Genomic DNA, 24,568 nt, shown 5'->3' with positions numbered 1-24,568 from the left:
GTGGTCGTTGCAGTTTCCAGTCATCCTTAACATTCTTTTTTTTTTAAAGATTTTTTATTGATTTTTAGAGAAAGCGGAAGGAGAAAGAGAAAAAACATCAATGTGAGAGGGAAACATGGATCAGCTGCCTCCTGCATGCCCTCTACTGGGGGATCGAACCCAAAACCTGGGCATGTGCCCTGACTAGGAATCCAACTGACAACCTTTCGATGCATGGGATGGTACCTGACCAACTGAGCCACACTGGCCAGGGCTTAACTTTCTTTTGTGTCTATCTGTAAGGTCAGAGCTTAAAGGAACCTTAGGGTTCTGACTCTGAGAAGCTGGGTGACTTGCCGAAAGTCGTGCTGTTGACATTCCCGAGACTCAAGACAGTATTCTTTCTCCCAGCCTCCCCCAGCCCCTGACAGCAGGGCCTGTTCTTCTGCCAGGCTTTCCAGCCAGGTCAGAGCGCTGTGGACAGTGGTGGAATGAGGCTCTATACATCATCTGAGGAATGGGGATGACTTGCTGATAAGACCCTGGGTCAAAGCTGCTCACCAACATGAGCTCAATAATTTTCTTTTCTGTTAGGTAGAAGGATAAGAATGTTCACGGCTCTTCTAGTTGGTTTAATTTTCAGGAAGAAAAAAACAGTAAAAACATGTTTATCCCCCCCCCCCCCCCGCAGCTTTGTTGAGATGTAATTGACACATAACACAGTATAAATTTAAAGTACACAGATGATGATTTGATACACATATGTATTGCAAAATGATCACCACAGTAGGGCTAACACCGCCATCAACTCACACTGTTACCTTCTTTGTGGTGAGACCATTTAACGTCTCTTCTCTTAGCAACTTTCAAGTATAGAGTACAGTTTCGTTAACTATAGTCATCCTGTTGTACATCAGATCCTCAGAACTTATTCATCTTATAACTGGAAAGTTGTAACCTTTGACCAATATCTCTCCATTTCTTCCCCCCCCCCCCCCCCCCCCCCGCCCCAGCCCTTGGCAACCACCATTCTACTCTATTTCTGCAAATTGGGCTTTTTTAGATTCCACATATAAGTGATATCATAGGGTATTTGTCTTTCTCTGTCTGACTTATCTCTTAGCATAATGCCCTCAAGGTTCATCCATGTTGTCACAAGTGGCAGGATATTGCATTGTATACATATACCACATCTTCCTTAGCCACTCATCTGTAGATGACATTTAGATTATTTCTTTATCTTAACTATGTGAGTAATGCTGCAGTGAGGACGGGAGTGCAGATACCACTTTTAGATAGTGATTTTATTTCCTTTGGCTATGTACCCAGAAGTGGGATTGCTGGATCATGTGGTAGTTCTACTTGTTTTCCAGAGTGACTACACCAATTTACATTCCCGCCAATGGTATTCAAGGGTTGTCTTTTTCTCCATATCCTCACCAACCTTGTTACCACTTGTCTTGTTGACAGTAGCCATTCTGACAGGTATGAGGTGATAGCTCATTGTGGTTTTCATTTGCATTTCCCTCATGATTAGGGATGTTGAGTATCTTTTTATGTAAGTCTTCTTTAGAAAAATGTCTGTTCTGGTCTTCTGCCCATTTTTCATTCGAATCGAAAACATTTTTATTTCTTAAGCAGTCGAGTCCTGGTAGCTGTGCTTAGGGATAGGAATCCTGGGGTGGATCAGTAGCAATCTCTCTGCCATTGGTAGTTCCCCCTTCTCCTTCCATAGGAGAGCTACCCACTCTAATTATTTGGATCAAATTAATAATAAAATTAGCTTGTCTATCCCTAGTGTGTGGCAGCTGGTGATAAGGAAAGATGCACCATCAAGTTCCATGGATGGCAATGGAAAAACCTTCTAAAAATTTTCCCACAAGCTTTTTTCAATGATTTAAGATTATTAGTGTCAATGTGACCTTATATGATTTTTTTCCTTAGTCTGTTATTCATGGTGACAGCAATAAGTCAACCTTCATTCCCCCTTACCCCCACCTCATATTTCTAGAGATGGGATGAAGAATAATCATATTTGTATTTGGTGCTGTAGAATTTCATTTGAAAGAATATCTATCTAATGTATTCCAGGCGGAGGTGATGCTAGCCCCATTTTACAGTGGAGAAAACTGAGGCTCAGAGAGATTTAATGTCTTGCCTAAAACACATAGCTAGAGAATGATGGAGCCTGAGCTTGAACCCCAGGCTCTTGAGTGCTCGTGTGCTGATCTTTCTGCTCTGTTCTTTGGAAACAGACTGCCTTAGGAGACCCTCTTGTAGCAACTTGTTCTGTGGGATGGCCCGTGTGACCCACCAGAGTCTGGGTGTGATGAGGCTAGTCCCCGACTTTAAACCTGGTCTTGCGGAGCAGATCATCCCACATCTGGAATTTCAGGGAGCAGATCCTTCACTCCAACCCAGGGGCCTCTGACACCTCTGGACCTGATGGTCCTAAAATGCAAGTTGCTGCAAGTTAGTTTCTCATTTTCCCCTTCCCCAGGGCCCCTCCAAAAGCACAATATGCACCTCAGCTTTCATTCCGTGGCCTCCGTTTTGCTTTTTGTTAGTGTTGGTCCTGATCCACAGTGATGCTTGCATACAGCTGCCCAAAAGTTGGGCCATAACCGAAGTTTCCCCTCTATGGGACTCTTGTTTTTGTTTATGTTCATGTTGTGGTTTTGTTTTTGTATAAACCAGGGAAGTATGTATAAATTTCAGATAAATTCACTGGTGCTCCTTTATGGCATTTAAACATTTTTAACCAGAAAAGTAATGTAAACATTCAAAAACGTATGGACACATCTGTAGATGACAGAGCCCCATGTGGCTATTCAGATGCCGTGGTTTTTAGCTCTGTGTCTTCTTGGCGATGAGCTGGCCCCCTCCCCCACGTATTGCCTTTGCAGTTGAGCTTGCAACCAGAAGAACCATGTTGGACCAGCATGGCGATTCTGCACCCCGTGGAAGAGAACGAGGCATGCTTTGTGGTGCCACTTACAGTTTCAGACTAATATCGTGAATGAGAAAGTTGATTTTCCACCATTCATTCTTTAATGCTTCAGTTTGGATCAGTTGCTGGTGGAAGAGCCCCAAACTGTTATGAGTGAACCTTCCCCACTGTTCCTTCTCCCACCTCACTGTAGAGAATTTGACTTTGTTGCTACTACTGCTTTTGAGCTGGTGTGATGTGAGGGAGAGAAAGGGGACGAGGACTAGAATCCTTCAATTCAGCAGGACAGAAACATTACTTAAAAAGGAATTTTAAGCAGGAAATTTGTGAGCTTCTTTGTGTAAGGGCAATGAGAGGGAGGAAAGGGGGGATTTGAAGAGCATTTCTGTGGACCATATGAACCCCCTGATACCTGACAAAATAAGGAAACGGTCCAACTAACTTCTAATTTCCTTTAGGATGCTGCCCCCTCCCCCCACTGGGTACATCTTGCCCTGTGATTATAACCTATGAGTCTGGCTTTACATGCATGGTGGCTCTGGGTGGCATGGACCATGAATCTGGTCAATTTCAGGCTCCTCTAAGCTTTTTGGTGCCTGATTTGATATGTAGTATATTACATATGTAGTATATGCCAGAGAAGGCATAGGAATGGCAAGGTCACTGGAAAGAATAAGAACATCCCTGTTGCCCTGGCTGGTTTGGTTCAGTGGATAGAGCGTTGGCCTGCGGACTGAAGGGTTCCAGATTTGATTCCAGTCAAGGGCACATGCCTGGGTTGTGGGCTTGATCCCCAGTGGGGGACATGCAGGAGGCAAACAATCAATGATTCTCATCATTGATATTTCTATCTCTCTCTCCCTCTCCCTTCCTCTCTGAAATCAATAAAAATATATTAAAAAAAAAAAAAAAGTCCCTGTTGAGGAAAAATGAGATATTCTAAGATCTTTCCTCACAGGGAAGTTCCCCGAGGGAGGAAATCAGGCATTGGAATATTTTCCCGGCAGTTTCTGGGTGTGCTCATTACGCCTACATTCCCAGGTAGCAAGGAAGGAACAGATTGGCTTCGCCCTGGAAACTGAGATGTACCACCTTGAGAGTCCATGTGGTTTTAGTTGCCCAAGCATAGTAAGATCCTCAGCTCCACCCCATGGGGACTGGGCTATGTGGAGTAATTTTTGGAGGTAGACCGGGAAGGTATAGGCACAAACCTTGTCTCGCCCATCCCAGTGGGTGTGGAGGTGGAAGGAAGGTGGTAGGAAAGGCGTCCACAGCACAGACAGGAGGACAGTGAGTCAGAGCAAAGTTAGTCGTAGCCTGAGGAGGTCCTCGGGGCTGGTCCCTCCTTGCTCTTAGTGGGGAGGTAGAGGGGTGACTCACAGGAAACTTCAGTCAGTGTTTCTCAGCTTTCCAGGACTATTAAGGACTTGAGGTTCAAAATGGCAACTCCTGGACCTTTGTGTCGAGCCTCCGTGGTCGGGGCTTCCTTGCCTGCCAGGTGATGGTGAGGGGTGTCTGTGGTGGGTCAAGCTGCTTCCTCCGCCGCCCTCTGTGATGCCCGTGGTGAAGTGCAGGCCACAGAGCCTGGGATGTTTGTGTTGTGTGTGGGTTGTGGTTCGCAGCCTACCAGCTCCTTGTGAGAAGCTGACGTGCCTGCTGTTGTATAGGTGCTGCAGGTTAGGTCACTGTCACGTGCATACCTTTGACGTCACTTCCACCACATTCCTTCCATCCTCGGGAGCCAGGCAACCGGAGCATGAGGAGGCAGTATGGAATGGTGTGCCCAACATATGTGAGAGGGTGTGCAGAGAAGGCAGCATTCTCTGGGAGGCCTGGGTGGAGGACTTAGGCCTTAAAGAAGGAGTGGGATTCAGGGGGAGTTGAAAATAGAGTGATGGGCCATAGCAGGGACTTTCTAGGCAGGGGGTTCTGCCCCAGCTTAGACTAGGCCAGTGGTCGGCAAACTGCGGCTCGCGAGCCACATGCGGCTCTTTGGCCCCTTGAGTGTGGCTCTTCTACAAAATACCACGTGCGGGCGCGCAGGTACCGTGCGATTGAAACTTCGTGGCCCATGCGCAGAAGTTGGTATTTTGTGGAAGGGCCACACTCAAGGTGCCAAAGAGCCGCATGTGGCTCGCGAGCCGCAGTTTGCCGACCACTGGTCTAGGCCAAGTGTTTGTCGCTGCTGTGCCCCTGTCTCCTGGGTTCTTGAGGAGATTCCCAGACCTGGGCTATTGGACAGGAAGCCCGTGCTCCCAAGTAGCTGAGTCTTCCATACAGAAGCAGCTCATGTCCAAGTGGCTGGAGAGTAGATCGTGGGTCAGGGTTATGGGCTGTCAGTCAGGACATCTGGGCAAGGTCCTCAACCTCCGAGCCCATCTCCATTTTGTAAAATGGGGGTAATCTTCGTATTTACGTATAGCATTGTAATGAGCATTGAGTGCAATTATGTGTGTCAGCCCTTAGCATAAATCCTTGCACAAAGTAAGTGCTCAATAAAAGGGAGCTTTTAAAAAAAAAAAATACTGTTTGCTTCTCTGGTAGCAGCAGATGTGAGAATCGACCGACAAATGAGTCACCAACTGTTTCCATTACTGTTGCTTCGGAACGAGAACCGTTTCGTTATCTCATGGAGACTTTGGGTCAGGAATTTGGAAAGGGCTTCGCAGGAGTGGCTGTTCTTGCTCCTCAGTTTCCAGGGCCTCAGCTGGGAAGATTTGAAGGCTCAGGATGAGGCCAGAGATGGAGGGAGGAATCATCGGAAAGGCTCGTTGCCTGGGCTGGGAGGACTGGAAGGCTGGGACTGCTGATGGGGGTGCCCACCTCTAACCCCTCCATGGGCGCCACTGTCTCAGGGCTTTTGGCCTTCTCACGTGGCGGCTCAAGGCTTCAAGCACAAGCGAACAGGGCAGACACTGCAACTTGTTTTCTGATCTGGCTTAGAGGTCAGGCAGTAGTCGTCAAAGTGAGTCCCGGCCCATGCAGACTCAAGCAGAGGGGACAGAGACCCGCCTCTCAGCGGGAGGATTGTCCAGTCACATTGGAGAAAAGCATAGAAGACAGGAGATGCTGTGCCCTTAGGAAAAGGCCACCTGCCATGCCTGCTAAGGGAGCTCTAGTGGGCAGGCTTGGGCTAGAGGCCCTGAGAGCCTGTGCTCCAGCAGCACCCCATGCCCACATGCCAAGAAAGAAGCATGACTTTTTGTTGACAGCATTGTCAAAGGTCTGCTGTGCCACCCCTGTTTTTATTATTTCTATCCAGCTGGTAGCTTGCTTCCAAGGCACAACAGGGACCTGGCATCTCTGCTCAGCCCGTCTGAGCCGGGAAGGTGGGGATATTCAGGGCAAACAGGTGTTTGAGGAGATGTTCTCTCATGAGGAAACTGGCTGCACAAAAGCTCTGCCCTGCCTTTCTGTTGCCCGCTGGTGACATCTGTGTCTGGGCCAGCACAGGGGAGGGTGCCCGCTGTGTTATCTGGGCTTAATTTGCACAAGATGGCAGTAGCCGTGGGTACCCACGTTGACACCTTTTGAAATAGTCATATTTTAGGATGTTGGAGAGAGCAAGGTGTCCTGCAAATGCATGCTGGGAGGCTTGGCCGGGGAGATGGCACTGAGATTTCTGTTTGAATCACAATACGCTTGTCTGTAAGAAAACCTTTATGCACAGCATGAGAGAGATGGGAAAGGGGTTGTAGCATCCAGGGTAGAGATGAAAGTGAAGGCCCCATGGAAAGCTGGGGCTGGTTAAAAGGGTCATTGAAAATAGCTTGAAAAAGTCTGGTAACTTGTGCTATGCCAGCGTGAGACCAGCCGCTGTTATTCTGTCAGCACTGTATTTCCCTACCATGCCCCCTTCTAGGCTCCAGCCCAACAAGCAGCAGAAAACCACCCTCATGCTGTCGAATCATGTTGCAGACACAGATGTGGGCACATAAGGAAGGCTGCTCCATTTAAATGCGTCTGACCCTCCCGTGGCCAGCCAGAGTTGGGGGTGGCCTGAAACCCTGGCCATGCTCTGGGTTTGAACAGTTGCACAGTCCTGTTAACTAACTGCCATGTCTGAATGCTGTGCTTAGGGCCCAGGTGCCAGTCTGAGCACTGGCTCATGTTTCAGTTCCGTCCCCTCTGGCCTCATGCTCGGTTGTGCTGTTCCCTGAGCTCTCTATTGCATGCCCTTGGCTGACATTGTGAAGCTCAGTCCATTGTTCCTGATGAACGCAGGACTGAGCTGCTTTGGCAAATAGTGTCAGCGCGGCAGGACTATGGGACCGCACATGGTCCAGAGGGCAGCAGTTAGTAACGGGAGAGTTGGTGGTTACAACTGGAACAGAGGAACCGTGTGCCTAGGTGGTTGTGAGCACGTAGAGGGGGGATGGGAAGCTTCAGTCCCTGTTGGAAAGGAAGAGTGGGTGGGTGGATGTTGGTGCAGAGTCGGGGGTGGGAGGGTGAGGATGGGCCCTCTAAAAGCCCCTGTACTCACTGAACCCTCATACCTTCCCCTAAGATTGGTGACATACAGGTACCAGCCGGAGAAGATGAGGGATGTGAAGCCAGGAGAGTTCCTAGGGCTCATTGGCCACTCCTGCTCCCTGTACATGTAATTAATTACTTCATCTCTCTCTTTTTTTTTAATATGGTTTATTGATTTTTTACAGAGAGGAAGGGAGAGGGATAGAGAGTTAGAAACATCGATCAGCTGCCTCCTGCACACCACCCACTGGGGACGTGCCCGCAACCAAGGTACATGCCCTTGACCGGAATCGAACCTGGGACCCTTGAGTCTGCAGGCCGACGCTCTACCCACTGAGCCAAACTGGTCAGGGCTCTTTTTTTTTTTTTTTTTTAATATATTTTATTGATTTTTTACAGAGAGGAAGGGAGAGAGATAGAGAGTTAGAAACATCGATGAGAGAGAAACATTGATCAGCTGCCTCCTGCACATCTCCTACTGGGGATATGCCTGCAACCAAGGTACATGCCCTTACCGGAATCGAACCTGGGACCCCTCAGTCCACAGACCGACGCTCTATTCACTGAGCCAAACAGATTTTGGCAATTACTTCATCTCTTGATCATGTGTCCCCATCTCCGGTACCTTAGTTTGTTCTGTACCACCTTCCCCTGGATAATGGCAATAGGTGATTGTGTCCTTGCCGCCCGTTTGTTCTTGCTGTCAATCTCACTGCAACCACGATGTTTTGCTAAAACACAAATCTGATCATACCACTTCCTTGCTTAAAAACTGCCTGTGAGCCCTGACCCAGTGACTCAGTTGGTTGGAGTGTTGTCCCGTGCACTGAAAGGTTGTGGGCTTGATTCCGGTCAGGGCCAGGGCACATACCTAGGCAGCAGGTTTGATCCCTGGTTGGGTGGCGTATGGGAGGCATCTGATCTCTCTCTCTCTCTCTCAAATCAATAAGCATGTCCTTGACGTAGGATTTAAAAATAACAAAACTAAAAAACTTATTGACTCCAGGATGGAGTCCCAGCTCCTCCGAGTGGCCTGTAGTCTTTCAGTCCTGCCCCAACCCTTTGCTCCAGCTCCACCTTCTCCCCTTTCCCGTCACGAAGGTTCTGCTCCAGCTACCAGGGACTAGTTTGCTAAGGTGTGTCGGGGTTTTTATTCCCTTTGGCCTGAAATAACCTTATTCCCCCTACAAAGAGTGGCCTCCTCCTGAGCCTGTCCCTGGACTAAGCCCTGTCCCTTCTTTACAACTCTGAGAGCAGCTGTTTATTCTGTGACCCCGTCTGAGACGTTCCCTTGTCTCTACATCTGTTACTTTCAGAGTGCTCCGCAGTAGGTGTTGCAGTAAGACGGGGTAGAATAAGGTCATCATTAAGAGCATGGGAGCTTGACGCCAGTCCCAGCTGCACCACTGACTGGCTATGTAACTTTGAGGAGTATTCTCCCTTCGCTCAGCCACAGCATCTTCATCTGTAAACAGAGATGAAAACAGTACCCATCTCATGAGGTTTTAAAGTAAGATAGTGCATGTAAAATACTTAGCTCAGTGCCTGGCATATAGTAAGTGCTCCGTAAGTACTTGCAATGGTGATGGTAATGGTTATAGGTGCTGACTTATGGCCAGAATGAATGGGAGTAGAGATGTGAGAATGAGGGAGGTTCCATCCTATTTTTCTTTATAGAATCAACTCTTTATTTCTCTCTCTTTCTCTTCCTTTTGTGAATGTAGGTGATCGCTGACCTTGTCCAATAACCAAAGCAGTTGATATCTCTTCTTGGCCAAAGTCAGTAGATTCTCAGGCAGGAATATTAGCAAGGAGGACTCTTGATCTCTTGGAGTAACAACCTGGATTCTCTCCTGGCTATAGGTCTGATCCTGGATGTCGGTTGTATTTTAGAGGCTTTGGTTGGAGTGTTGGGAGGCAACTGATTGATATGTCTCTCTCTCTCTTTCTCTCTCCCTCTCTCTCTCTCTATCTTCCCTACTCTCTAAAATCAATAAGCATGTCCTTGACTTAGGATTTAAAAATAACAAAACTAAAAAACTTATTGACTCCAGCTCCCTTTCCATCACCATGGTAGTGATGCCTCTTTCCCAGAGAGGAGAGTGTTTGCTGCAGTTTGTCAGGGTGTGGCCTCGTGGTTCGAGGACAAAACTGGCATCTCAAGAGTTGACTTGCTGGGGCATGTGACTCTCTGGTGAGGTCCTGACCCTTGTGTTTCAGACTCCACCCAGTGCTGACCACTTTTAGTAGCACCAGCCTGGTCTTGTAGGGGAGACTTACTGACCCCAGAGACTTACTGATGGAGCAAGGAGAAGGCTCCTTTCTAAAATAACTTCCCCTCCATTTTTGAATATGGACAATGTTTCTTTTCTTCTTCTTCTTCTTTTTTTTTTAATCTTCACCCAAGGATATTTTCCCATTGATTTTTAGAGAGTGGAAGAGATAGGAAAAGACAAAGAGAAATATCAATGTGAGAGAAACACATCAATTGGTTGCCTCCTGCACGCACCTTGACCAGGGCCTGGGATGGGGAGGAGCCTGCAACCAGGATACGTGCCCTTGACTAGAATTGAACCCAGGACCCTTCGGTTCCCAGGCCAATGCTCTATCCACTGAACCAAACTGGCTAGGGCTGGACAATGATTCTTTTTTAGGTGAATGAACAGTGTGTAATGTTTCTCCCATGGTCGACTGTGGCTGTTTCGGAATTTACACTTATTCTTTGCCTTTCTTGTCACTCTCTGAAGGCCCTTTCTGCTGGTCTGGGGATGAATCTCTGGGTAGGGCACACATTATAGGAAAGGACAAAGAGACATGGATGGTGACTTGGTAGGGGTGGGACAGGAATGAAGATTCCCGGTGAAGAGGATAGTGAGCTAGGCATTGGACCAAGCAACAGGGTCCTAGAGATGGGTGGAAAGTTAGAGATCAGCCAGTCAAAGATTGTTCATAGTTCTTACAGCCTGGTGACTGAAGGGATGATGGAAGAGGATTTCCTAAATCCAAGTAGAGATCCTGGATTGAGAACATTTTGTTTTGGGTTTTGCTAAGCATCTGTATTGGGCCTACTACTGCTCAGCACCAAATTCATACTTATCTTAAGGATGGTGGTCTAATGGTGATATCAGAACTTCAAGATCCCAGGATTCCTCTGCTTTCTTAGTTTTTATCCTCGAACTTTTGAACGTGTAAGTTTTCTCTGCTCAGCTCTCCACTGACCTTACTGATGGTCTAGAATAGATATGCCATCTGGAGGGGTGTAACTTAAAGACGATTGGTGGTATTGAGTTTACAGGGTCTAGCATGTATGAATCAAAGCCCCTACAATGGTGTCAGACTAGATTGTAGCAGGGTTACATGCCTGTCCATAAACACTTTCTTTCCCCAACTCCCAAGCTAATGTACTATCTCAGCCATGGTGCTTATGGCACACATTTGCTCTAAATTACACCCAGTGAGACACTGCCTACCAGCAAGCTCTTGCCCATCACACCTTGCCAGAGATGCCCTAGTTTCAGTGTCTGATCTTCCCAGATATTTACAATCTTCACTTCTAAAGCACTCCTATCCTATATAATAAAAGCATAATATGCAAATCGACCGAATAGCTGAACAGTGGACTGACCACTTGGATGACCATCTGGGAACATGCTATGACACCCACTGGTACCAGGCCAGCCAAGGCGGGTACGATGAGATTGGTTGGAGGCCCGGCCATCATCCCATGATCGCCCGCAGAGGGAGGCCCAGGCCATAGGCCCGCAGAGGGAGGCCCAGGCCATAGGCCAGCAGGGCAATCAATCAGGGGACTCCATGATTGCCCCAAAGAGGGAGGCCCAGGCCACTGACCCACGGGCTGCTGCGGGTAGGTGGGGCCTCCCTCTGCGAGGGAAGCTGGGGTCCTGGATGCCGGAGAGAAGCTGGTGCCGGCAGCCGGGGGATGGAAGGCCTACTCTTGCATGAATTTTGTGCATCGGGCCTCTAGTTTAATTATAAAAGGTTGGTTCCCTTCCCTAGAAAGATACAGAGCAATCCTCTAGTAGTTTGGTTTCAGAGGCCCCCAGAGTTCTAGTGGGAAGGACAGTGGGCTCAGGTAGAATTAGGTTTTACTCTGAGCTTTGGTGGCTTCTCTTCAGTTCCCTTTTGTTCTAGACAGCCATCCCTCCTCGTCCTGGCCAGTGAGAAGTAGCCATCACCAACTTGACAGTGCTCTGAGGAAACCATTCTCAGCGGCAGCTCTGTCCATACAGGGTGTAGGATTAAGTGAGGTGCCTGCCCAGTTAACTTATGATATGAACCCATCCCAAGACAACAAAAAACATGAAGATGTGGACTGTGGCTTAGGGGAGATGTAGTGTAGAGATGTGCAAGGTCTTGTGGAGATGTAATTGCTAAACATTTGAACCCCAAGTAGAGGGGACAGTGTGGGATAGTGGAAGGAGCTTGGGCTAGAAGAGGTCAACAGGAGGGAAAAGGGGACCTATTATTTATATTAACAAAAATACACGTTTGTTTTAGATGATTTCACCAATGTAGATGAGTATAAAAAATTTGTCACCTCAAATCCTGGTAGCCAGAGATAACTGCTGTTAGCAATTAGGTGTAGGTATATACCTCCAGGTGTTTCCTATATGACAGATAGATAGATGGACAGCATATTCTCAACAAAAAAAATGCGATCAAGTTATGTCTTTTTTTATACTAATGTTTTATTTTAATATAGTCCTATATTATTAAATTGCCTGCTACATCTTTTTGATGTGTAATTTTAAAGTCACATATGTATAATGTTTAGTCTAGAAGCCAAGTTATATCACAGGGTTTATAACAAAAATCAAAGGTCTCCTGCTCTATCCTTTCTTACTCCCTGAGCTTTCCTCCTAGCTAGTGATCTTCCTAAGGGGAGGTACTGGTTTAATTTATATTTGAACACCCTGTACTTAGCGCACTGCCTGTAGGCCCTCCATACATGCGGCCTTTTGTTTTTGAAATATTTAAGCCAACACTTATTATAAAACATGACATACTATACTACTTTAAAAATATGCAGTTGAAACATGTTTCAAGTTGATTCATTTTATAACAGCTTGGAGAGGCCATCCAAATCTTTGGCTCTATTGCTTGGAGATTTTATTGGCTGGAATGTTGCTTTTGGTTTATATTTTCAATTTTGGATTGCTGTTTTGCTGTAAAGAGATTTTTTTTTAAAAAATATCTTTTTATTGATTTTAGAGAGTGAGGAAGGGAGAGGGAGAGGGAGAAGGGGGGGGGAGAGAGAGAGAGAGAGAGAGAGAGAGAGAGAGAGAGAGAAAGAGAAAGAAACATAAACATCAATGAGATGGAAACATCAATCACTTGCCTCCTGCACACTCCCTCCTGGGATCAAGCCCCCAACCTGGGCACGAGCCCAGACCTGGAATTGAACTGGCAGCCTTTGCTTCATGGGGTGATGCTTAACCAACTGAGCCACACCAGCCAGGGCTATAGAGATTTTGTAGGAGTGGAATTTGACTTTGTATAAGTTAGCTGTCAGGAGTGGACACTCACAGTCTCTAGTGGCTGAAATAAGAAGTCTGGTTCTTTGGTACATAAAAGTCTGGCAAAACAGTCCATGGTTGGCATGGCATCTCTGTTCTACAAGCCCTACACTTCTCGTTCACAGCTATGCCAACTTTTGGGCATGATCTCACCCTCATGGTCCCAACTGGTAGCTAGTCTTCCATCTATCACATTCATGTTTCAGGCAGCGCAAGGTAAGAAGGGATGAAGAAGCAGGGCCAAAGGCCTGGAGCTGGCATTTTTAAGACAATGTTATAGAAAGCAGCCACAGGATACATCTTAGTCACCTGGCTATACTAGGAACAAGAGAAATTTAATGGGTGTTAGAGGTGGCCAGATGCCCATCTTGAAATTGCGGGTTCTGTTACTATGGGAGGAGGGGAGAATAACCATTGAAGGGCGACTAACAGTCTGGGTCACAGATTTCAGGCTCTCTTCCTATCATTAATCCCCGTTAGTCCTTCCACAATATGTTGTCAGGATTGCTAATGTAGCAGTTCATTTCTGCTGTGTTTTCAACTTGTTTTGTCTTTCTCATGAACTTGCTGACTCTGTCCTTCTGTTTTAACCCTTCCTTGGAGATTCTCTCCCATCCACTCCTCTGGAGTTGGAGGCTTGGTGACACCTGCTTGGATGTGAGGTGAGGATAGACAGGTAGATCCTCTCCTGGAGGCAGTATCCTGCTGCGTTCTGCATAATGGGCTTCTAGGCACTGAGCTCAGTGGTTCCCAGTGATGGGCTATCGACCCCTGAGGAGGGGATTACTGCAAGGTGTCTTTAAATCTAAACATGTTCATAGAAAGTGCAAATATTCATATTTCTGTTTTTCACACGTGTGTAGGTGCTGCTGTGTTCATAAATACAAATACATTTAAAAGTGCTTTTGTTATTGGGGTTTAATTTGGTTGGTGACCTGTGGCCCCGACTGTGATTTCATTCAGACCTGGGTTATGTCCTGGCACTGCCTCCTCCCACTTGTGGACCAGTCTCTCTGGACTGCAGTTTCCACATCTCAAAGTGCTTTCCAGAATTGCTGGGAGAAGTAAGATTATGGGTGAATCACTTGGTCCAGTGCACAGCACACATTAAGGCCCTCATAAACATTAGCCCTGGTTATTGTTTTCTTCTTAATTGACACACACTAAAGTACATTTGCCATCATAATAGCATTGTTTAAGGATGAAAGGACATATTTTAAAAGGTTAGGCATCATTGCTATAGTTTCTTTGGTGATTCTGATGTAGCCAGCCCTCAGATAGGTATTTGGGGACCACTGCCTTAGCTGATTCAATCAGAAACCTTTGGGATGATATGTATTTATTCACTCATTCATTCATTCATTCAAGATATCTTTATTGAGCACCTATATGCCTCTTCAGGTAACAGGTATAGGAAGGGAGGCCATTGTAATTCAGCTTTGTTCTAGCTCTGGTCACAGGACAAGGTCACTGTGCTGAGTGTCCTCTGGCTTTTCCAGGACTGCACTGCACACATCCAATAGTTTCCTCTTCTATAGAAGAGGAGGTAGATCCAAAGTCCTCAAAGACCCAGTTTTCTCTACTCGTCTGTAGATCTTCCCACAGGGCCTGCTAGCTGCCTGGGCCCAAGTGTTTGTTGGGAAGCACAGCCTCGCTGGCTGTGCCAGTGGACTTGGTGCAGCTCTGCTGACATTGCTGAACCCAGCTGGGGCCTTGGTGGCTGCTGGCATCTCCCTGCTGTCTCCAGGCAGCACCACACCTTTGCTGAGGCAGAGAGTCAGGGAGTCTAGGTGGTGAATCATTTGCCTCTGTAAGCAAGTCTGGCCTCTCTTGGCCTTGCAGGGAGGGACAGAGTGAGCTGAGGGTCAGGGGCCAAGAGAGGCTGGGGGATGCCTGCTGGCCGTGTCTTCACTGCATGGTAGTGGTCCATGAGACAGGCTCTTCCATGTGGCTCTTGCTGAGTCAGCACAATGGGGAGTCCGGCCTGTGGGGCTGGAGCCCGAGGTCTTTCTTCTTCCACTGGTGAGGACGAGCTGTAGGAGGCTAAAGTCTCCAGTGCTGACTCAGGCTCCTACGGCCTGGCTGTGTCTACGGAGCTTTTCTCTGTGGTAGAATCCTCTACCTAACTTCTCTTTGCCCTTGAGTTGAGCTGTTCTGCAACTCAAATGGGTGGTGGAGCTTGGCTGGGCCCAGGAAATACTGACACTGCTTTCTGGGAATTACAGAGAAGGTCAGAGGTGGGGGAACGGGATTCTGGTGGAGATCACACAGTGGTGGAGCCAGAACCAGACATTCTGGGTCTTCATCTGTTGCTCTTTTCTTCCCTCTTTGCTGGACCTCAGAAATTGTTCTTATTGAGGTGGGAGGGGATGCCGTGACATGGAGGCTGATCTGAGCTTTGGCAGGAACAAGCAGGAATACAGAATTTGCATATTGGGGGATGGAAGAACCCAGACAAGGAAAGTGGGAAGCCCTTGCAGGGCACCTCTGGATACAGACTGTACTCGGTCCTGCTCCCTACCCAAGAAAACAACAAACCAAGGGCGGTTCCAGGCTAAGGAGGCAGGTTGAATACATACAAATACTACAGCTGTTTGTGCTCTCTTGAAACCCAGCTGAAATGTCGTAAATGTTTCCCTCCACGCCCCGCGTGGTTCAGGGTCCAATATCTGGAAGAGAAGCCGCACACAAATGAAATAGAAAATACAAGAGATAATTTGGAAATATTGGGGGACCAGGCGGGTAAGTCCAACTCAAGAGGAAGGACTTCCACCCGTGCTCAGTCTGCACCGACCTTTTATAGTCTGAGGTAAACAATGCAGTGGTTACCAAAGTTACAGTTCTTTTGAGTTTACCTGTTTTGATCTGTTTATACTCCCTGCACTTCCCTCAGCCCATTAGCTTCCCAGGTAAGATTTGGGGAGTGTTATAAGGTCAAGCCTAATTATGCTAAGAGGACTGAGCCCTCTAAGCTGGGACTTGTTTGTGACTTTGGCAACAGGTCAGTCCAAGGCTCAACCCTATATCAGTTTCCCACACTGAAACTCCAGGAACTCACAAGGCGAACAGGAGAGGAGATAACAGCAGTAAACTTTCGGAAGCTGGGAAACAGGTGGATGAGTGGTAATTGACAGCACATTTGAGAGAGATAATTTTAAGCTGACAGTGAGGAAAGCAAAGGACCAATCTGTTTATATCACAGATTCCTTAAAAGTCTAGGAGCTACCAGGACCAGGTACCCCAGGAACTGGGGTGAACTGGGGGAGGAGAGGTTGCTAAAATAAAAAGGATTGGGTATCCATTGTAAGAAATGCATTTGGGTCCATGGACCGCTTCCTTTTGCACCCCATTCAGCCACCTGACTGCCTTTCCTTGTGGTAGGGTTGAAGCAGTTTCTGGACTGGGGACACTAAGTATATGGAGAGTGTGGATACTTTATTCTGAAAAATGGAAAGAGGAGCCGGCCAATGTGGCTAAGTGGTTGAGTGTAGACCTATGAACCAGGAGGTCATGGCACATGCCCGGGTTGCTGACTCGATCCCTAGTAAGGGGTGTGCAGGAGGCAGCTGATCAATGATTCACTCTCATCATTGATGTTTCTCCCCCTCTCTTCCTCTCTGAAATCCATAAATATATATTTTTAAAAAAAATAAAAAAAGGGGATGAAGATGAAGTCACTGTTTCTGTACAGAAGCCTGTCTTCTGAGACCACCTCGCCCTCTTCGTGACTTGATTCCCAGCTCACTGGCAGCCAGACCTTTGTTTTCCTAGCAGTTTGGAATAGTACTACCCTCTGGGAGCTGACCAGCTCAAGAGAAATGACCTCAGATATTCTTGTCTAGGCTCATCTGGACCTCCCTACAGTGAAGTTCAAAGCTGACAGATTCCTCCTGTGTGCTTAGAGGTTCTACCCAGCTTTTGAAACTCTCCCCCGCCCCCCTTATTATTATGGACAACATATACACCAGTAAGGGCAATGACATAATGAACTCCCCTGTACTCAAACAGTTTTAGCAATGATCAACTCGTGGGTAATCTTATATCTTCTGTCACTCCACTCATTCCCCACCCTTGATTATTTTGAGGGAAATCCTGAAAAAAAAAATTTGGTAAATATTTCAGTATATACCTTTAAAATCTAAGCACAATTTGGTTCTTAATCATGAACAGACAACTAAAGATTACTACAGCTCTGAACAAAAGTACATTAGAGACCAAAGCCCAAGGAGAAAAAGTAACTGGAACAAACAACATTGGGAAAAAACAGAGAAATTAAAAAGAACCATCAGTAATACACGCAGGTAAAAGAAAAGGTATTGTGCCCATATTAAACAGCTGTCACACAGCTACATTTGTGCTTGCCACTCAATTTTTAAAAAATTCAGTGAACCAAAAAGCTCTCTCTTAGAAATTAGAACCATGATAGGACAAACCCAATGGAAGGGTTAGAGGATAAAGTGACGATGCCTCAGAAAAAAGAGGAAAAAGAAAGAAAACTGGAAAAAGTAGAAGAGAGAGATAAGAAAATTGGAGGAGCAGCTTAAAAAGCCCACTATCTGGTTAGAGGTTGTAGAGAAAGAGGAAATAAGTAGGGGAGGAAATTAACAGTAAAATGCTTCAAGAAAATTCCCTGTAGCTGAAGGACACGAGTGTTCAGGTTTGAAAGTATTCACTAAATTCCCACCCTCTGAGATTTCAGAAGGCGGAATCAGAAGAGACTAACAATTTCCGGGAAGAAAAAGACACATCGCATACAGAGAGCATCGGGAAGCAACATGGCTGCGGGCTTCTTAACAGCAGTGCTAGGAGCAAGAATATAATGCATGATGCCTTCAGATTTATGAAGGAAAGTCTCCAGTCCTTGTTATACCAAGTATGGGGATGGAATAGATAATTTTCTAACAAAAAAAGTACTTTCCTCTTTCTAAGGAGAACACACACCACCAAAACAAGAGGAGAAACCAGCCAAAGGAGAAAGTGGGGTGTAGGGCACAGGAAATAACACAGGAGAGAGGCGCAGGGAAATCCCCGAGGACTGGGAAGGGCGATCCCAGGAGAACGGTTGTGCATTTGACAAAGAGGATGGACAGTGGGCAAGGGGCTGTCGTTACCTACTTACCTACTGCCCGTGTTCCATCTCTTTAGCCTGAGGCTGACTCCCTGGGGGAGCCTGGTCCGGATTCCTGTCTGCACTTGGCTGTCTTGCTCATGTGCCGAGTAAGCTCCTGCTCACCTCTCCTTGCTCTGCTGACCAGAGAGACAGAGTGTATTCTTTCCCTGATCCCGAGAACCAGAGGAGGCCCCAGTGAATTTAGAAACAGAACATCAGAAGAGCTCACTCCTGCAACCATAGTCCCGAGGGATGTCCAGTATCTGCACCTTCCCCCATGACCGCACTGCCAGATGTCCCCGCTGTGGCCACCTACCCAACATTGTTGGGACTCACTTACGATCTTGCTCATCAGCTTTCCCTGGAAGGGTTCTTGGCAATTCTCTGGGACCACAACCAAACTCTCTGTTTAGCTAATTACCTTCTGGGAGGCTTCCTCTAGCACAGGCAGTATTCTTCCTGTTGTACAGTATTGCGGGTAGAATTGTGTCCCCTAAACGAGATATGTTGGTGGCCTGTCCTGTGAATGTGACCTTTATAGGACACAGGGTCTTTGTAGACGCAGTCAAGTGAAGATGAGGTCATGCTGGGCGAGGATGGCCTCACTCCAATGACTGGTGTATTTATAAGAAGAGGGACATGGACATGGACACACAGAGATGAGAATGCCATGTGAAGACACAGTCAGACACACAGAGGGCAGAGGGCCACATGAGGAGATTGGAGTCATGCCACCCTAAGCCAAGGAATGCCAAGAATTGCTGGCAGCTACCACAAGCTAGGAGAGGCAAGGAGGGATCTTCCCTGGAGTCTTGGAGGGAGCGTGGCCCTGTCCACACCTTGATTTTGGACTAGAAGTCTAGCCTCCAGACTGAGAGAGAATAAGTTTCTTTGTTTAAGCCACCAATTTTGTGTTAATTTCTTCTGGTGGCCCTAGGAAACTAGTACACAAAGCTACATTTGTGCTTGTCTCACTTTTTTCAAAACTAAACAATATCTTATTTAGGGATATAGACATACGATGCAATATTACGAAGAGAAGTAAAGGAATGAATAGCAGAAGACTTTGTGACATCTGGGGAGAGGGAAGGGGTTGTAACACATGGAGCTTCTATGAGAATGAATGGGTTTCATCTTATTTTTTTAAACCATAATACTAGTACATGTTTTATATACACTCTTCTATATGTATACATATTTGACAATAACTTAAGATAAAAAAAAAACCAAACCAAGCAAAACATAACTCTAAACAGAGTTAGACCAATTGCTTAATCTGGGAGAGGTGATAGGGAATCATTTGAACCAAATGGGGATGGGAGCATCAGTGCCAAGCTGAGCATTTAGCAAATCCGAGCCCCTTGTGCTAATGAAGGTGAATAATAAATAAGAAATCTCAAAATGGTAAGTCATCATTTGCCATTCAGATATGGGGGAGTCTCCTCAATTTTGCTGAATTTTGAGGGCCTGGCCTCCAGCTAAATGATAGGAGATCATTGCACAAAGCCTTTGTCCCCATCCCACCCGGCTCATTTCTCCCCCTGCTATCCTAGCTGAGGATGGCCTTGAGGCCCTTTTAGATGGTTTGTATTAAATACTGTTGGCTCCCATAGAAAGTCACTCAACCGCTCAATATCATTCATTCTAGTGCTAGTTGGCCTTTATTCCTCTCTAACATGTCTAATCTTTTCTTTCTAACCAAGAAACAGGCCTTAGGCTCAGAACTTTGACCAGTAGCAGGATCTGCTGAAACTAATAAGTTATTTTAATTTTATTTATTTGTACCTAATATTTAGAATATTTTTTCCATTTGTTATGATACAAAATTTTTTCTTTAAGTAATTAAAGAAAAACATTAAGCTCTAGCTGGTTTGGCTCAGTGGATAGAGCCTCGGTCTGTGGTCTGAAGGGTCCCAGGTTTGATTCCGGTCAAGGGCACATGCCTGGATTGCGGGCTTGATCCCCAGTAGGGGGCGTGCAGAAGGCAACCAATCAATGATTCTCTTTCATCATTGATGTTTCTAGCTCTCTCTCCCTCTCACTTCCTCTCTGAAATCAATTTTAAATAAGATAAAATAAAAATATTAGGTCAATGGTATATAGGTAATGTTCTTGAGTTACTGAGGTTTGGAAAACTATGATTATCTTAGAGACTGTAGCAAAACCTGAGCGCTTATTGGTGTACGCTTTGTCCTGACCTGATGTTCAGTTTTTTCATGTATCTCTCCGTGCAGCTTTTGGGTGGCCCTTGACAGATAAGGAAGACTGGCTTATCTTTCCTGTGTCCCCCACCAGCACCAGCACCAGCACAGCTGGACGTGTTAGTCACTAGTGAACCTGGCTGAGGGGTTCCTCTTTCCCCAGTGTCCTTATCCTCCCTGCTATACACTTGGCTCTCCTTAGTTCCCCAGGGATAGGTAACAATGGGAAGACGCCCCCAGCACCCAGCTACAATAGGATGGGGCAGTGGGGAGTCTGTGAATGATGCACAGGTACTCCTCAAAAAGTTTAACATAGAATCCTATATAATAAAAGCCTAATATGCTAAGTGTCCAGTCATCTGGTTGGCCATTCAACCAGTCAAAGCATAATATGCTAATGATATGTTAAGGCCGCTCAACTGCTCGCTATGATGTGCACCGACCACCAGGGGGCAGACAGTCAACCGGTCGACCAGTCACTATGACGTGCACTGACCACCAGGGGGCAGACACTCCGACTGGTAGGTTAGCTTGCTGCTCGGGTCTGGCCGATTGGGACTGAGCAAGATGGGCCGGATACATCCTGGACCCCTCCTGCAATCCCTCCCTAGTGGCCAACCTCCTGTGTCCCTCTTCAGCCCCGATCGTGAACTGGCAGGGTCCCTCAGCCTGGCCTGTGCCCTCTCGCAATCCAGGCTGAGGGACCCCTCCCCCCCAATGCAGAATTTTGTGCACCAGGCCTGTAGTTATATATAATCTAGTAATTCTACCCCTAGGTATATACCCCAAAGTATTAAAAACAGGTACTCAAAAAATATATGTACACACATGTTCATAGCACTATTCACAATCATCAAAAGATGGAAACAACCCCAATGCCTATTAATGGACAGATGGGTAATATTCCATTGTGGTACATCCATACAATGGAATATTATTCAGCCATAACAGGAATGAAGCACTGGCACAAGCTGTAATGTGGATGAACCTTGAAAACATGCTAAGTGCAGTAACCATGTGTGCCACATATTATAGAACTCCATTTATGTGAAGTCTCCAGAATAGGAAATCCACAGAGATAGAAAGCAGATTGGTGGTTGCCAGGGGCTAGGACAGTGATGGCGAACCTATGACACACGTGTCAGAGGTGACACACCAACTCATTTTTTTGGTTGATTTTTCTTTGTTAAATGGCATTTAAATATATAAAATAAATATAAAATATATAAATCTTTGTTTTACTATGGTTGCAAATATCAAAAAATTTCTATATGTGACACGGCACCAGAGTTAAGTTAGGGTTTTTCAAAATGCTGACACGCCGAGCTCAAAAGGTTCACCATCGCACTGGGCTAGGAGGAGGGGAGAATGGGAAACAATTTCTTAATAAGTATGGGGTTTCCTTGGAAGAGTGATGAAAATATTTTGGAACTAGATAGACCTGGTGGTTGTACAACATTGTGAATGTACTAAGTACCATTGCATTGTTCACGTTAAAAGTTTTAATTTTATGTTATGTGAATTTATTTCAATTTTTTTAAAACTCCAGAAAAAGGTAAAGCTTTTACAAACTTTGTAACCATAATTATTACCAGTAATAGAGACTTGTTGATACCAGTATGTCAGGACACGGTGAGAATCCTTGCCTGTAACCATCTGCCAGGTTTATTAACTGGCTTCTAATTACACTTCTCCTTGTGGCTGAGGGCAGGACACCAGGGATTTCTAACTCAGATGCCTTCAGGGCCCAACCTGTTGGGATAAATATTTGAGGTCAGCTGGGTGTGAGGCAGCAGGGAGCAGTGGGGATTGTGGGAGATGGGGCTGGACCTGCACTACCTGTAGGCATTCAGAGGCAGACCGTCTCTCTCCGGGCTGATTCTTGCCCCATCTCCATCATTGCCATCCCTCCTAAACCAACTGACAGACTAGGCTGTTTTATACATCGTCTTCAGTATGCCATTCAGTGGCTAAAAACCCTTTTCCTGTAACAGAACCCAAACTTCTCTGCTTCCCCTTCCAGCAGAGAGTATGAGGAAGTTTAGCTGGTTCCATGTGCATATGTACCGTGAAACTCTTTTTAAAAAAAATATTTTTATTGATTTCAGAGAGGAAGGGAGAGGGGCAGAGAGAGAGAGAAACATCAATCATGATAGAGAATCATTGATCAGCTGCCTCCTGCACACCCCCAGTTGGAACTCCAGCCTGCAACCTGGGCATGTGCCCTGACCAGGAATCCAACCTTGACCTCCTGCTTCATAGGTTGAAGTTCAACCACTGAGCCACACTGGCTGGGCATGTACCATGAAACTCTTACCCTCCTCCCCACTGTGCCTTGGGCCAGCCACCTGGAGATTTGGGGTAACAGGACTAAACCCCATTGCCTATGAAAAGGGGGGATCTCTCTGAACTTTTGATTTAAGGATGGCTCCGGAGAAACGGCCAGCAGCTGGTGGCCCCTCTTTGGAGGTTCAGTGGGCTTCTGTACTGTCACTTCCTTTAGTGCCCGCAACCTGAGTGCACATTCGTGAGAGAGAGAGAGAGAGAGAGAGAGAGAGAGAGGCATAGAAGAACCTGGAAAGATTTTTTAAAAATATATTTTATTGATTTTTTACAGAGAGGAAGGGAGAGGGATAGAGAGTTAGAAACATTGATCAGCTGCCTCCTGCATACCCCCCACCGGGGATGTGCCCGCAACCAAAGTACATGCCCTTGACCGGAATTGAACCTGGGGCCCTTCAGTCCGCAGGCCGACGCTCTATCCACTGAGCCAAACCGGCTAGGGTCTGGAAAGATTTTTAGTAGATGACATGAAGAAAGGTTTTTTTTTGTTTTCTGTTTTTTATCTGCCCAGCACTCAGAGGCCTGGGCCCTTTCAGGCTGCTGGAAGCAGGGAGTGGGGAGGGCCGTGTCAGGGGAGAGGGTGTGGAGGAAGGAGACTTAGCGCATTAGGTTCAGGGAGTGGCTGGCACGGTTTTCTTTTGTGCCTCCAGCTCCGTGGCTGCTTCTAAACCCTCTTTACTGATGATTTTCTGAGAACCACATAGGGCTTGGAGATTGTTGGCCCCATCCTTTCCATGTGGTAACAGTTGGACATTGGCTGGGAGTGGGTAGCATGGCAGGAAAAGTACAGTTGTATGCCTGCAGGACCTGCCTAAGGCCCTTGCCCTACACCTCCCCAGCCTGAGCGGCAGGGAAGCCTTCCTCCTTCCCTGGAATCCTGTGTTCAGAACTCTGAATTCCACGTGGTCAGTGTCTGGCCCCCGAGTGGTTGTGTTTGCTCCGGGCCTGCGGAACCATCCACACTTGGAAAATGGAGGCTTGCCCTTCACAGATCCAGGGCGTTCACTCGCTGCCCCCTCCGGCAGAGTTCCTTGGCTCAGCTTACAGCACTGCAGTCAATTAGCGTTGTTGCTCTTTTGGGGGAGATTGGCTCCCACAGGGCACACTTATCGCTGAATCGTCCTGTGCGTGAGGTGGCTGCCTCAGCTGCTGTCCGAGGAACGGCAGGATGGCTCCCACACCGCGATGCTTTGGCGTTAAACCTGGGAGACGGCCCCGTATAACCAGTTCAGCCACCAGTTCTTCCTTATAGAGAACATCATGGGTGTGAACGCGTGTGTACCCTCTGATCCTGGCAGCCACTTCCCAATGGGGAGGGGGTGAGTTCCTGGAATAAGGAGAAATCTCTGTGTCCCAAAATGTGTTTCCTTATGAGCTTAAGTAAAGTACCTTGAATTGGTTCATGGAGACTGTCCAGACACGAAACCTTGGAAATCCAACATGCACGTCCATTCCTTGTGGGCCGGGAAAGGACTCTGGGTTATCCTTGTACCTCAGTCTGTGAAGCCGTTGCTTCCTGATGTGTTGTAAAGTGAGCTTATGCGTTTGTATGTACTAGTATGTGTGTGTATTTTCAATGATAGTGTTATTTAGATATTCTTCATGTACCATGAAGTTTAGGCTATAGCCCAGCAGTGCCCTGGCCAACAGAAAGCCCAAGTATCCCCTCCTCAGAGGGGTCAGCTGTGACCTCAGCGCCTTCCTTAGGGGGTGAATGGGCCGTGTGTTATAAGATTAAGAGAGAAGGCTCTTCGTTAGCCTGCGGACTGAAGGGTCCCAGGTTCGATTCCGGTCAAGGGCATGTACCTGGGTTGCGGGCACATCCCCAGTGGGAGATGTGCAGGAGGCAGCTGATCGATGTTTCTCTCTCATCGATGTTTCTAACTCTCTATCTCTCTCCCTTCCTCTCTGTAAAAAATCAATAAAAAATATGTTTAAAAAAAAAAAAAAGAGAGAGAGAGAGAGAAGGCTCTTG

The 24,568-nt window shown here is 46.7% G+C and overlaps 1 protein-coding gene across 1 annotated transcript in view; it reads left to right on the top strand.

Annotated features, from left to right (window-relative positions):
* The window catches only part of MAP3K9 (mitogen-activated protein kinase kinase kinase 9), a 77,591-nt gene that overhangs the window by 21,096 nt on the left and 31,927 nt on the right, over positions 1-24,568 (top strand). The window lies entirely within an intron of this gene.

Source organism: Myotis myotis, unplaced genomic scaffold (assembly GCF_014108235.1).
Source record: "Myotis myotis isolate mMyoMyo1 unplaced genomic scaffold, mMyoMyo1.p scaffold_m19_p_1, whole genome shotgun sequence".
Taxonomy (NCBI): domain Eukaryota; kingdom Metazoa; phylum Chordata; class Mammalia; order Chiroptera; family Vespertilionidae; genus Myotis; species Myotis myotis.
Note: the sequence above shows the minus strand (reverse complement) of the source record. Positions and strands in the feature narration are given on the sequence as shown.